This window comes from Onychostruthus taczanowskii, unplaced genomic scaffold (assembly GCF_017590055.1).
Source record: "Onychostruthus taczanowskii isolate IOZ18803 unplaced genomic scaffold, ASM1759005v1 scaffold136, whole genome shotgun sequence".
Taxonomy (NCBI): domain Eukaryota; kingdom Metazoa; phylum Chordata; class Aves; order Passeriformes; family Passeridae; genus Onychostruthus; species Onychostruthus taczanowskii.
Window position 1 is genome coordinate 544,580 of NW_024498529.1, and position 10,048 is coordinate 554,627.

At 40.1% G+C, this 10,048-nt stretch overlaps 1 protein-coding gene across 17 annotated transcripts in view; it reads right to left on the reverse strand.

Moving 5' to 3' along the window:
* The window catches only part of PPFIBP1 (PPFIA binding protein 1), a 656,824-nt gene that overhangs the window by 537,109 nt on the left and 109,667 nt on the right, over positions 1 to 10,048 (reverse strand). The gene's annotated exons all lie outside the window — the stretch shown is intronic.

Consider the following 10,048-nt stretch of genomic DNA (forward strand, 5'->3'; position numbering starts at 1 on the left):
GCTGTGGAACACAAACACACACACACACAAATAACCCAACTGAAAACTCCATTTGTGTCTGTGAGGGGTATCAGGGACAACAAGTCTGTATTGAGCAGGGTTTCTGTAGCAAGGCTGCCAGGCTGCCATATGCAGGAGCCACCTCACAGCTGCTTCCAGGTAACTTTGATATGGATGTGAACAGCCCAGGATGCTTCAGAAACCTCAGCCTGTCAAAGCCAGTCAGAAAATACCCAACAGAGAGTGTGACACCCCTGCTCAAACAGATTTAAGAAAGAGCAACACCCAGAGCAGGTACACACCTGAGAGACTGTGGTTTGTGGAAAACCCATATCAGAGCAGAGGAAAATGAGCCAAATGCATGGATTGGCAGAGAGAAACCACTGCATTCCAGCCTCAGCCTCCTGCACTGCCCACCACATTGAAGGGGCTGGGAGAGATTGAGTGTAATGCATGGGAAAAACAAGGTAAGTTGGGACCAAGAAGGTCTCAACCTTCTTGGGAGTGGTGTTGGACTGAAATTGAGTTAGAAGGAAGAGGAAAAAAGAGGTGTTTACCTAAATATTTGTTTAATTGTTTAGTTTTACTTTTTTTTTTTCTCAAAGGCCAAGTCAGTAATCAAAAATTTACTCTAGTTGGTGATAAATTAAATTAAATTCTCCAAGTCAAGACTACTTTGGCCATGACACATGCCCTTACTCCACCTGGTAAAAACTGCTCAAGAGCAAACTGTTGGCACAGCTTGTTCATGTACCAGTTCCAACTCAAGATTAGCCTTCTGTGTGATGGCGTTCCTGTCCTCAGCAACAATTGTTTTACTGCCTAATGTAGGTGGCCAGAAAGTCACCAATTTCATCATCTTCAGGCAAGGCTGCTTTAGATTTCTCCACATGTTAATTAATGGTCATTTCTGGTGTCACTAATATGTTACAGTGATGTAAGGTTGTTCCTCTGTGTTTCTTTCTGATCTGTACCTGAATTATTTGGAACAGCAAGGGTGTAGTTCAGAGCCTTAGCTGAGCTTTCCACCCACAGCTGTTTGTGCTTTCCTTGTTTTCCCTAGGACTTACCAGATTCACATCTCATTTTGTCTGAGTGATAGTTCTGGGCAAGTTGCATCACGTGTCAAGCCTAACTTCCATTGCCAAAGGATCTCAAAGCAATCTACAGAGATTGATACTAAAATGATCGTCCTGGTTATGGAAAGGCAGCTGTTCTTCAAGCTGCAGAAAACAATCACAGATCAGCTACCTACAGGGTAGAAAAACCATTAAAACCTCAGGGCTCTGAAGCAGGAGAGGGGAAATACTGTCTACTGGAACTGGATCAATACTTGGAGAAATACTGAAGATAATTCACTCATGAGCATAGTTTGAAAATAATATTCTGTTTCCACATGGCATGGTTTTGATTGGAAAAATGAAAGATGTAAGCCATGCATAATGTGGGAGTTTTGAACGCTGGAAAAATCAAAGACTAACTTACATAAGGAAATAGTATAGAAAGAATATATAGGGTGGCTACAATTTGGTGATTGTGTGTTTTCTGTGGAGTTTTGTACTGCCTCTTAAAAAGTACAGAAAAAGATATGGGTTGAACTAGTCTAACCCAGTGTGAGACAGATAAATCCCAGTTATTCTCATTTTCCACTTTCACCAACTATCATAAGCTTTTTCTATTAAGAACTCATGCCTTAGTCAAAGGACTCAAAGAACCACTGCTTATGTAAGATATTTATTTTTCTGCCTGGTGGGGTGTAGGAGATGTGAATCTCCAAAGTGTGGAGCAGAGATTAAAAAGTCATCAGATGGGACAGATTCAATAATGTTAGTGCAGGACCCAAGACCACAACATTAAGTAGGATTCACTGCTATGAAATTTAGACAAAAGCTTGTCAATCCTGTCAATTCTGTGAAAGTATTTACAGTGTAAAGGAGAATAACCATATCCTTCCAGCTGGATAACAAAGTAACTAATACACTTCTCTGGAGCAAGAAATACCAAGAGCCTTTAAAGGTTAGGAAAGAGCATCAAAGGAGCCTTAAGAATTTACACTAAAAGAAAAATATTAGCTGCTTGTTTCTGCTTTCACTGGCAGTACAGAACAGCTTCAGTTTGGGTTTTATCAGAGCATGCTCTGCATCTAAAATCTGAGGCAAGATTCTGCTCTAGGCTACATTCCTGGCACTGAGATTGGCAGAGTTGCACAGTAACATTTTGCCTACTCTATAAGCACCAGCTTAAAATCTCTCTCCTTCCTTGGCATCAAAACAAGTAATTTGATAAGATCAGTTTTCCTTCAAGCAATTTTTTTTCCCTGACAAATGTAACACTAATCAAACACATTTCATCAAAATACTTGAGAATTTGAAAGGAAAAAACAAACAACAAACAGAACAACAAAATTAATTAGCAGGTCTGACTCACCTACATGCTTTATTTGATGTCAACTGGTAAGACTCCAGTCCAGAAGTAATGAAAGAAAAATTTAAAAGGAATTTAAATTAATTGAAAATATTAAAACGCATGTCTGCAGAAACATTACATATAATTGGAAGTTTATTTCAAACATATTACTTGCTGCTAGTTAATTACTGTTGAAAAGCATATTTTAAAGGTTCAAAGTGCTAAGAACTGCCAGATCTGGCAGCATCTGCTCCTGTAGGAAGTTGGTAAGACAGGGGGTTTTTTACACACATGATATTTTTTCTGCTTTCCAAACTAACAGCATAAAATAGGACCTATTCTTAGAAGTTCTCAGCTGAAAATCAGCTAAAAGTTCCACCCCAAACCACAATAGTGGAATTAATGGATATTTCACCCCTCTAATACCCAAAATGCTGGCAATACAAAAGAAGTCAGATCACAGTGAAAAATTCCCTTATTCCTCTGTAATTAATATTACTAAACAAAATAGACTAGAGATACAAATTCTTTAAAAATGCTGATTATCTAAACTTGGTTTTTCTCCATTTTTGTTTTATCTGACACTGTGTACATAGCAGAACTGCTTTCAAATTGTATAAAATGCCATAAGAAAAAGCTTAGTCGTATAACACCCTGAAAGTAGCTTAGAACAGAAAGCTAACAGGGTTTTCACCAAGACAAAAAGTAAGGCAGATATATTTAATGTTCTCCCTCAGTTTTTCTGATGAGCAGCTCAGCAGTGTACAGCACCTTTAAAAGAAAGCTGCGTTATATTATTTTTTTTTCCTTAAAATGTGTACACACTGGTTTCATTCCATAGCCCACATAATTTCCCACACCTCCAGCGCTGTCAGTATAGTTTATAAATCTAATATTGATTATGGAAAAATCACAAACTTGCAGAAGTAACACAATCCTATTTCTTTCATGCCTTAGACTCTATAGGGACTGGGACAAAAATTCAATGTGCAGAGAAAAGACTTGTATGTTCATGAGGAGCTATCATACATATTAAACAGGACAGTGCTCCTCAGAGGCTGAAACAACACCCCAGGTGAGAGGAATTTAAAAGCCAAGGATCCTGCCTGGTTTACTTTACATTTTGCTAGAAATAAATACAGAAAACAACAGAATTTATTGAAGTATTTGGAGCACCTCTCCTGTTTTTCTCACATGCTCTGTTGGGTTTTGTAATTCAAAGTGAATAGCTCTTATAGAAAACTAAAGAACATAACGAAGTAACTTTTCAAATTGCTTCTGAACAGGTAACAATTTTAAAATAACTAATGTATTATGAGAATTAAACATTCTTTAATAATTCTTTTGAAGAATGCAGGAAAATAATAAGCTACTATTGCACTACTTTAATTAACCTTACTCTTTTTTTAATACTAAAGGAGTACTAAAAATGAGATTTTCAGAAATATTCTTTAGGCAACAACTGTTTTGTCATCTCAAACCTTCTGGGTGTTACACTACCATCTCAATTTTCTTGGTAAAAAACAATTTTATATCTGTAACAAACATACTTCCAGCTAATTCTAGTAACTTATTTTGTTACTGCTTAGGGCAATGAACCTAACAACATAATCATCAGTATTTTAAGAAATACTGCCATAACAGACCACCAGACTGTCCCTAAAAAGTCATCACAGTCATCCTGTCTTGTAGTCTAGATGCTGTTGCACAGCACAGGACATTTTGTGATTATGGCCTACTTGTCTCAAAAATTGAAACTATTTTTATCTGTCTGCTGTGTCCCATGGGAAGAAGTGCTGGATGAGTCTGACAGGACTTCTTCAGGAAGAGATCTGTTCTGGAGGAAACTCTGAGCAGAGGGCAAACAGACACCTCAGGGGTGGTGCAGGGCACTTGAACCATGGCCAAGGTGGGCCTTCGGACAAAGGGACTGGAAGATATAGGGCTGCACTCATTTGGCTATAGAAAAAAGTAAATTTGTCAGTCTTTAATCCCTTGGGGTAGAAAACTGTTCAGTGGCTGTGGCTGTACTTCTGCTGCAGTGTTATTGGAAAGTATTTTACCCCCTGCTCTCCTGACTCTGTTCCTGCCACCAGCTTCATTTTGCCTTTTTATAAATCAACGAATGCACTAAGCAATAATACTGGGGAGGAAAACAGAAAAAGTGATTACTGAAGAAATTTTAGAAGCAATTCACGTTTATTTTCAGCTCAGCAGGGTAGTGGGGTCACTCCTTGGCAGCTATTTACACAGCAACATAACACTAGGAGTTGTGCTCCAGTTTTCTCCGGGTACAAACATAAACCACAGAAGAATTTAGGTTAGAAAGGTCCTGTGGACATCATCTGATCACTGGCAAAAATAGGCCAGCTTCAAACTTCAGGCTAGCTTTCAGCTTTGGTGCATGTCACCAGTGTCACAAAAGAGGGAAATAAACTCAGACCTTGCGTGAGCTCACAGATTAGAAGCTCACCTCTCCTTAGGACTTCAAAACAGCAGTGACAGTGCTCAAGTACCTCTGAAAATGACTGAGAGACTCAGAGAAATCTCTCCTCCCCCTTCTCTAACACTCTGAAGACTGTCTGTCACTAAGGGAGGGCTATGAATGTGAACATCACCAGAGTGATCCTGAACGGAGCCAGGAGCTCAGACCTCCTGTGGCAGCTGCATTCATTCCTTGCAGTGTGGCAGGGGGCACAGGTGCAAGGAGCACAGCTCTTCTTCAAAGAAACCTCACAGGAATCAGGCCTTGGCACAGCTCTCCAAAGAATACTTCCTCAGACAAGGTCCACGGAGGTCACTGAGCAGATTTCTCTCAGACCCTTGCTTATCTCTCTGTAAGCCTATAGGTCACTTTCCCTTAACCCTTACTATTGGACAATTTCTAAAACCCCTGTACCCTATATAAAACCCCTACTTCTGCCCAGTGCAGCAGAAGAGCTGTCACTGAGAACCTTCGTAGAAGACCCCAATAAAGAATTTCTTCGGAACATCACATGGCCTTCTCTCTCTCCCTGCATCTTGCCCGGCACCTAGCAAGCTAAAGAGCTGAAATCACAAATGAGCTGATAATCACTAAGAGCTGATATCACTTGAGCTTGCTAAGGTTGCCTGCGGCTAGGCCCTGCTTGGGAACTCGGACAGGCTGTGCTGAACAGGACTGAGCTATCTGGACCATTGCAGCCCACCGGGCATACCCCGGCTCGAAGCAGCCATTATAGCAGAATCGACCACAGCTATGTGTTGGAAGAACAAGAGCAAACTAACAGAATGTAGCAATTTCAATAAAGACGTGAATCACAATACAAATGTGATTCTCACTGGCAGAATTTGTGATATGTTCACCATTGCAATGCTGGCCAGCACCAGGAAGAAATATGTATCAGGCTATATATATCAGTATATATATACACACTGTCCCCATGCTGGTCTGGTCAACTTAGAAAGACATTCATGCTCTTTTGATCAACTCATGAAAAAAAATTACACAGCCAGCTGATATAATCAGCTGATCCACCCAACTGATAAAAATGTTAATCAAAAAAATTCAGTCATTGCAGACTTCATCAGTACCTTGCACTTTCCTGTGAGAGTCCCTCCCTTAAGACTCACCCCATTATAGGGGCTTATTGATTAGTCACAACTTAGGTTTCTATCTGAAGGGAAGTCCAAATACCATGAGTGTTTTGATACAGCACCAACAGAAGTTCTTAGATCACTCTGTCGGAGCTGCAAATCTGCAACTTTAACCTACCTTGAACTGCCAATCCTACCCAATCTCAAACAGCAGGACAGAAAGGAAAACTTTTAGCATACAAATGCATATCTCTAATTCAGACATGAAATCTGCTAGACAGCTTATTTACTAATGCATGTATCTTTTCCATTATTAACAGACTTTATTCTTGATGTCCGTGTTCCCCTCTGTTCTTTGTCTTCGCTGTTCTTGGCAATTCTGTGTTTCACATTCAGAGAGAAGTGCTCCTTTGTATCCCTGTCACATACTTTTAAGTGTTGCTTTTTTAAACTTTGCTTTACTTGGAATTTAAAAGTCCTATCTGCCACAAAGCCTGGATGTGGATCTGGATTTCCCTAAGGGTCAGTTGAGCTTTCCTCACAACACTTTGGAATAATTTCTAATGACAGAACATATTATTAGCAGAAAAGTAATATACATAAGGAATGATGTCATACATCAGCTTTTTGGAATACAAAATAGTTTAAGCAATGACAATGGCTCACAAAGAGGTCAATCTTTCATGTTAAACTGCTGCTCTGATGTACGCTCCATAAATCACTGAAGGAAACTTACTTCAACAGGGGAGTGAAGTCATCTAGCATTCTTCACATCACATAAATAAGCAATTTAGGTTTGACCAAGATGAAAAAGGTGAGGAATTAAATTTCCTCATTTAGCAAACAGGCAATTCTAGAGGGATAATTTACAGATTACATTTCTCTTTTACTGCAAGCACTGTCAATGAAAGCAATGCAGGTGTGTTTGATCCACATCAACATCCTTAATTATATACATTTATTTATTTATATTAACAACACAGCAAAACACAAGAGTTTGAGAATTGGGACAAGAAAATTGAAGGGGGTTGTAGCAGGCACAGGGCCTGCAAGGCTCCTTGGAGGTCAGAAGCCTGAGCTAGGAAATGCCAAGTCACGATGACTCGGGCCTTAGAAGCCCCTCTCTCTTCCGCCTTTCGGACCCTGCTTATCTCTCTGTAAGCCTAAAGGCCACTTTTCCCTGACCCTTTCTATTGGACAGTTTTCAAAACCCCTGTAGGGTATAAAAACCCCTAATTCTGCCTGGTTCGGCAGAAGCGCTGTCACTGAGAACCTTCGTGGGACACCCTCATAAAGAATCCTGCGGAACCTTATACAGCGCTTCTCCTCTTCTCCCCTGCATCTGCTGCCACGGCCACAAGCAAGCAAAAGAGCTGATAATCACACAGAGCTGATAATCACTAAAGAGCTGAAATCACTTGAGCTTGCTTGGCTGCCCGCAGCTGGGAATGACTTGGGAGATCGGACCAAGTCTGAGCCTCCACTGAGACTATCCTGGCCAAGGCAGTCCACCGGGCGCAGCCCAGCTGGAACCTACCGGGATAGGGGGTTACCTTAACTCCACAGTACGAAGCTGAAATGTAACAGTAGAACAGGTGGTGCCTGTGTCCTGTTCTCCATATGTGACTCTGCGGGCTGGCAAAGCAACCATTCTGACTGAAACGGGGCAACTACAAGATGAGAAATAATTACTGTGGTGACCCACACAGGAAACTTGAATTCTTCCACTCCAGAACAAAGCTCTACCATTTCAGACTTGCAGTGACAACCATGGCAACCTGTTCCTGCCATGGCTGCACCAAACTCTGAGCTATTTCTAATGTCATGTTCATGGAGCAAGACAATATATTGAAAAAGTTCAATCTGTGGAATCCATTACTAAAATCATATGCTTGTACTGCCAGCCCTTTTCCACAGCAACAATTTCATTGACCTGTCCAACAGTATCAGTCTTTCCACCCAACCTTTGATTTGTGTAGAAAAAAAGTTGCTCAAATTTGCTTAAGGCTAGGTCAGGACTTCAGACAGAAAACAGAAACTATAGTATCTTCAAAACAGGGGACTTCACAAATCATTAATTTTGCTAATTCTGAGAGTTATTAAAATCTGAAAATATAATTCTCTTAAAATTTTTGTGATTACTTTTACTTTATAGGCTACCAGGAACATATATGCTTAATTTTCAAACATAAATATTTTCTACTCCTTTCCTTAATTTCCTTTCCCTCCTTTTTCTTCTTATAGTCCATTTATTTTTAAGAACACAGAGAAGAACTGGTCAGGGACGTAAAGGCAGGCAGTAATCATGAGATGCTGGAGCTCCTGAAAAGAAGGGGAAAATACAAAAACAAAATCACAATCAAGCCTGGACTTCAAAAGAACAGACTTTGGTCTGCTCAGGAGTCTGTGTTCACAGGAGAAATCCCATGGCAGAGAGTCCTGTAGAGAAAAGAGGCTCAGGATGGGACTGGTTTTCAAAGATCAGCTCCACTGAACTCAATAATGGTTTGTCCCAAAAAAGTATGATACAAAACAAAGGTGGCAGCAAATGTCTTCAAGACAGGGAACTACAAGACAGTCAGGCTGACATGAGGAACTGACATTTTAAAATCTTTACAATAAACCTTTGGCTACTGAAAGGAACTCCTTGGGCTTGGACAGGTTGCTCTGTCTTGTGCTGTGTGGCCTAATAAGGTCTAAAGGAGATTTTTCACAGCCTCCACATCCAAAGATCTCCTCCTCCTCCCTCACTCCACTTTGAGTGGTGTGTGGTTTAAGGGGTTGGCAGGTCCATACCAGCTTCAGGGACAGTCCTGTAGGAGTGAGCTGTAGGATGCTGTTGACCCATTTTCATAGAATAATTCTGTGGCTTTTGATATTTCAAACTCATCCAGACAGAGTAGTGATTCAGGGGGCAAAACAAGCTAGTACAGCTCCTCCTAGAATCAACTGTGCACACAGCAGAAATCAGGCAAGGGATGAACACTGACTGAACACAGAACTTTAGCCCTGTTTTACAAGTTTTTGGCTCGTTGTAGGCAGATTTTTGACATAAACATCAGACTTCTCCCACTTGCCAGAAATCTGGATCTAAATTCTGCCCCTACATCCCTGATTTCTTCACTGCTGCAGCTGACTGTATATTCTATTGCAAAACATTTAAATATAGAATGCAGGATTTAATTCAGTAAGATCAATAAAATCAATAATTCAGTGTAAGCGATTAAGTAATGACACTTATTAAATGTAACTCATCAAACTAAATGCTCTTCTCCAGCTTGGAGCTGGAGTACATTTGTTCCAAAAATACACATTCAAAAAAAAAAAAAAAAACTTTGATCACAGACAATTCAACTTGTATCTAGCTCATCTTTTTTCTCACAAATGGTAAACCACAGTAAATCTACCCTTTGAAAAGATAACACTAGCTCACAGGAAATGCTTTTTCTGAAAACATTCATTTAAACCAGGCAGGAAATGTCAGCTTGTCTTGAAGGCAGGCTGAGATCAAGAGCTGAGAGCCACAGCTCAGCTGTGGACATGCTATTGGTGTAAAGAAAAAAGTAACAACTGACCACGACCAGGCTGTGGCATAAATATCTAATAGCTCTCATTCTTGTTGCAATGGTTCAGGCAGAAAGTAAAGATTTCTCCAGTGGCAACAGCTCTGCTATAGCCTTTCCACATCAAAAGAGTCCCTTCTTACCCACCCAAGCATCATCCTTCACCTCCATGTACTGAATTTTGAAGAACTAATCATAGGAAGCTGATCAAATAAAAAAATATTTCTGCAAGGCCATATGGGAGTTGAGCACATCCACCTCATTACAGTCACCCAATCAAGGTCCATTTAAATGCATAAGATTATAATAAGCTACAGAGACAGAAACCTGGTGCACATAACAGAAGGAGCATTTTACCCATAATATCAGAGGATGGATGTGAAATTCTGCACTGTTTTATTTCTGAAAATGCTCAGAAATGAAATGTTTTATTTCATGAAAAGGTGAGCAAAATGAAATGAAAAATCAAGACAGGCAATTTGTCTTTCATGCCTTCATTATTT